Here is a 5,047-nt window from a genome sequence, read left to right on the forward strand (position 1 = left end):
CATGGTGTGACGTGTTATGTTAGTGTTTTAAAATAATAAATGAATGTGAACAATGGAAGTCAGTGCAGCTGGAGATCACTTATTCAGCCCCACTCCCTCTCCCAGCCTCAGACTCGAGCTGCTTGCAGTAGGGGAGGGGGGTGCCATCCCTCCTCTGAACAGGGGGGAAATGAAGGCACAGAGCGCTGCTGTGGGAACCTGTCCCAGGAGCCCACCCCCTGCCATTGGGTCCCCAGGCCATACAGAGCTCAAAGTCACCCTGAACCTTGCCCCATCCCACAAAGCTGACTGCTGGAAGCAGCAAGAAAAGGAAGGGATGGTCTATTTCATCATGAAGGACTTAAGGAGAAATATCCCATTACTGGTCTCAGGTGGGAGGATGCCCATTACAGGGAGCTCTGTGTGCTGGGCACGTACTGCCCTTCAATCTAGGTGGCCGTGGCAGCACGACCTCCCATCTGGGTGGTCCAGAGGGGAGCTGTGTCTCATTCCAGGGGCGGCAGCTGTCCTGGTGTGTTCCTTTGGCTGTTCACGGCCTCAGCTACCATCAGCCCCAGCAGGATCAGGACCTCCACCTCAAGGGCCATGTGCACCATGTTGCTCCAGGTATAATTGCAGGGGATGGAAAGGACAGTCACTGGAATTCCAGGGGAAAATGGGGACCTCTAGGAGGAACTGGAGGGTCCAGGAAGTTCCCAGAGCAAAGGACTCCCATGGGTGCAACAGGTCATCCAAGCGGACAAAGGGGAGACACAAGGGGCTCCCAGGGCAAGCAGACTTGTGGATAAAGTAACATGCTGGGGAGTCCTGGGCTAAAGAGGAATAGGTTTACAGGGAACAAAGAGGATCCCCAAGGGCTTCTGTCTGCCCCCACTTTCCACATCACTGCTCCTGGGGAAGTGCACCTACCCACAGTCTCTGACCTGCCACCCAACCCAGTGCGTCCTGGCACTGAGGATGAAGAGGTTAATGAGAACACAGAGCTGGACCTCGCCTACAACTGTCAGCCAGATGCTGCTGCTGGGCTGTGATGAGATGTACCGCTGTGACCAGGGACAGTAGCTGCAGGCGTGGGTCCCACCATTGTGCCCCATCACATGGGGTACTACAAAGGTGGCCATGTTGCTTCCTTGCTCTATAACCCCTACAATCTCCCAGTTCTTCCAGAAGTGAAACTGGGCACTCTGGACTCCACTGGTGCACTACAGTGTTACACTGCTCCCCAGCTGGACACTTCAGAGACAGGCTGGGCCTGACCAGTTGTGATCTGTCAGGAGGGGACAAGTGAGGCGCTCTGAAAGGGACAGGACATTGCAACCACTTTCTCATTCTCACCCCAAGTTGCCCCAAGGGGCAGAACATCCTCTCCATGCTACTGGGGGGAAGCCCCCAGTCCAAAGTCCAAGTTTTTCCAGCAACTCAGATACTGAGGACAGCCTTTGGTGTGCCTGCAGGTCCCCAGACCCAGCCTGGGGTCACAACTGTATTTCATGCTCTCACTAGTAGCTCAGCAAAGGGGCTGAGTTGCGAAAGGCTGCTGGGGTCAGATTCATTCCCATTGTGGGCAGGCATGGGCTTCCCTATCTTCTCAGGCTACCTGAGTGATGGTGAACGTTGCCATGCCCTTGACTGGCCAGGCTCTCTGTTGGATGCTGACATTCCTAGACTTGTACAGCAACATGACTGATGCCACTGACGCATGCAGTGGACTGTGGCTGATGTCCCCAGAATGGCACCTTCCTGACGAGTCACAGAGCTGGAGGGCCAGGGGAGCAGTGACTCTGGGCACAGGCTCAGGTAGCAGCTCTCAGAACTGGATGAGACCAGGCAGCCCCTCCACCTCAGCACTGAATGCTTTCCCTGACATCCACCATGCAAACAGTGTGCCAGATACATTATGTCTATAGATTACCTATAGCTACTCAAAAGAGCTGACAAGACTCAAAGACATCTGAAGGAAGCTGTAATCTTCTACTTACGCCCCTGTTACACCTGCTTTGTTCCTCTACCTCCTTGTTTCTAGTTCCACAGGATGTGGCTGAAGAGGTGTTCTCTCACTTTTCACCACTAGTTCCAGAGTATTGCTGACTCCAGACCAGTTGATTGGAGTTCCCTCAGTGTAGTACTGGCAGCTGTAGCAGCCTCCCTTGCTGTGATCCGCCCAGGAGAGGTAGAAATCTGTATATTCCACTGAAATTTAGAGGGCAGTTGCCTGGCCCTCCATGTATAGGAAACAGCTTTGGAGTGTTTGATGGTGCAGTGGAGCATAATGTCAGATCCTGCAGCGACCTAATGACTGGGCAGAACAGAGAGAACAGGCTTAGGAAGACAACTGTGTGGGGAGAGGAGAAGACATGAGAAGTTTCATAGGAGCCATTGGGTTTCCATAACTCCACCACCTGACTCAGGCAGAGGTGATGATCACCTCTACCACTCCAAGCCAGGAAAAAGGGGAAAAATCTTGCCCATCATGTGGATGGGGAAGTGGCTGTTTGTGCCCCCAGTCTGCCCAACTTGAAGGGTCTTGGCACATCCCTCACCTTCCACTCTGACTTCCATGGTGTCATGCGAGTCAGCACAGTCCCATTGCCTCCATCCACATATTGGCAGCTGACCTCTGTCCATTGGGGCGGCCTGAGAGAAGGAGAACTCAGCTGTGCTATCAAGTAGCTCCAGGGTACAGAGCTGGTACCCATCCTTGTACAGTACCATGTTCCCACCATGGCACAGATACCTGCAAAAGATGGTGGTAGAGTCTCCCAGAAGGATCACCCAAGGTGGCTGCAGGAAGATGGAGATTGTGGGGGCACCTGCAGAGACTGAGAAGTTGTCAGATGGACAGGTAAGGCCTAGTTTTCCACTGCCATGTAGTGTGCCTGAAGCCAGTTCCATACCCCATCTCTATACAGGGATGGGTTTTGTTCTGTGGGGCTAAGGAAGAGCCCTGGGAGATGGATTAAGGCTCAGAGGATGCATCCAAATTCCTCATCCATCCACCACATAATACTCACTTGTTGTAGCCTTACTCTGTGCAACCAGCCAGACACCTGCCAAGATAAATGATTGTGCAATCGTCTGTGGAGTCTCTGAGCACATCGTGACCCCCGCTGATAGTCCATACAACCAATGACACTCACTGAAGGCTAGCACACAGGCTGTAGGAAGTATCACGCTTCTCTTGTGTCTTTCAACTGAAGCAGGGTTTCTTCTAATGAAGATGCCGGCAGGAGACACTAAGCCTGTTCTTTTGCAGAGAGATTGCTTCATTTGGGTCCCATCAGGAGTGTCACAGGCCACTTTCTGCCCCATGGAAAGTGCGTTTCTGAAGTGCAGGGCTGGGAAGGTCAAACTGGAACCAGAACGTCCCAGTCAACTCTCCTGGGACTGGACACCTGTGATAACCTGATTTGTTGCTGGGGCTCTTCGTTTCTATTTCTTTGCTCTGCATTCTTTGCTCTGCATTCTTGGGGAAATGACTGCTCTCAACTCTTGCGAGAGAATGTTTTGCAAGTCAGACTGGGGGAAGAAATGACTCATGGCTCCTTGCAGATTTCAGTGAGAAAGCCTGAGCAAAAAAATAGTGTAATTAAATTGCTCTTTTTTTAAGACAGGGATACAATAACAAGTGAATTTTACTCTCCTTCAGAGACTGGGCACCACACTTTCCTGTATTATCAGTGGATGCTGAACGGATTTTCCTACAACAAGCTGCACAAATCCTGTCTGTGAAGGTGCTCAATAAAATTGACTTACTGTTTGTATTATTCTTTTTTATTATTATGATTGGTGTGTGCCACTAAAACAGCTATTTTATTAATCGTTTGATTTTGGGCCTGGTTTTTGCCAATAGATGCAAAAACATATATCAAGTTCAAAAGAGTAAACTTGTTTTTATTGTTCATTTCAAGATAATACAAAAAATAAGCAATAGACTAGAAATAAGTCAATGCTATAAGTCATTACTATACAGCAAAAGTCATAATGATTATTAAGAGAGCAATGGCCCCAGTACTTTACCATCATCCAGATCTGCAATTGCTGAGGAGCCCTGGTTACAGCAAGGATTTGGAGAGTCTTTCCTGGCAACTGGGAGGTCTTAAATGATGTGTCTATCCATAGGTGAGTTCTCCAGTATTGCTGTGAGAGGGTCCAGCTTTTACACTGCTGAATAAACAAGCTTACCTAACTTCAAGGATGTAAACAGCTGGTTTCATTCTCCTTTTGGATTCCACCCTGGGCCTGGTCAAGGGAGGAAGCAAGGGAGTTTGTGTACCTGGCCTTGATATCATGCTTCGAAACAAGCAAAAATTAATACATTCATATAATATTTTATCTAAGTTATATATCCTGCTAACGAGACAGTTTATTTAAGCTATGTATTTTGCTAATAAACAAATAGTAATGTCATATAACGCTTTGTTGAGAGGTTCACCTAGAGGCCAGCATTGGTTCAGGACCCATTGTTCAGGCCTTAGCACTCCAGGTCTGTCTCACTGAAGTCGAGGAAGATCTCTGCACCATATAATGCCCCTGCTGTGATTTAACACTGGTAGGAAGCTGAGCACCACTGTCTCACTCCCAGCACTCAGAACTAATAACAACTGGAGCAATGAGAGTTAAAAAGAGAAGTAAAAATACCTTCCTCTATCTGAATGGCACAAAGGGATTGGAAATGGGGGTTGTGGTCAGTCCAGAACACTTATCTCTGCCAACTGTTCACTGTCAGTTTTCCTTTGCTTTGGCATGGAGTCTTCCCGTGGGATGCAATCCTTCCTGGTCCCTGTGCAAGCTGCGGTTCTTTGAAAACCGCCCCAGTATGGGTCCATACCACAGGGTTCATCCTTCCAAGGCAGTCTACTTCAGAGCAGGTCCCCACAGGCTGCAGCTCCATCCCAGGCCCTGCGGGGCTCCGTGGGCTGCACCTTCTTCAGTCCACGTCCACTGCTGCACCGCAGGTTCCCCCACGGCTGCAAGGGGAGATCTGCTCCGTGCGGTGCCGTGGGCAGCAGGGGGATGGTCTGCTCCACGGTGGGCCTCTCCTGGGCTG

The 5,047-nt window shown here is 50.0% G+C and overlaps 1 pseudogene; it reads right to left on the reverse strand.

Moving 5' to 3' along the window:
• Nucleotides 1-218: 218 nt before the first annotated feature.
• Nucleotides 219-3,267, reverse strand: LOC128080914 (immunoglobulin superfamily member 1-like; annotated as a pseudogene).
• Between the last annotated feature and the right edge of the window lie 1,780 nt (nucleotides 3,268-5,047).

Source organism: Tympanuchus pallidicinctus, unplaced genomic scaffold (genome assembly GCF_026119805.1).
Source record: "Tympanuchus pallidicinctus isolate F22 unplaced genomic scaffold, pur_lepc_1.0 scaffold20, whole genome shotgun sequence".
Taxonomy (NCBI): Eukaryota; Metazoa; Chordata; class Aves; order Galliformes; family Phasianidae; genus Tympanuchus; species Tympanuchus pallidicinctus.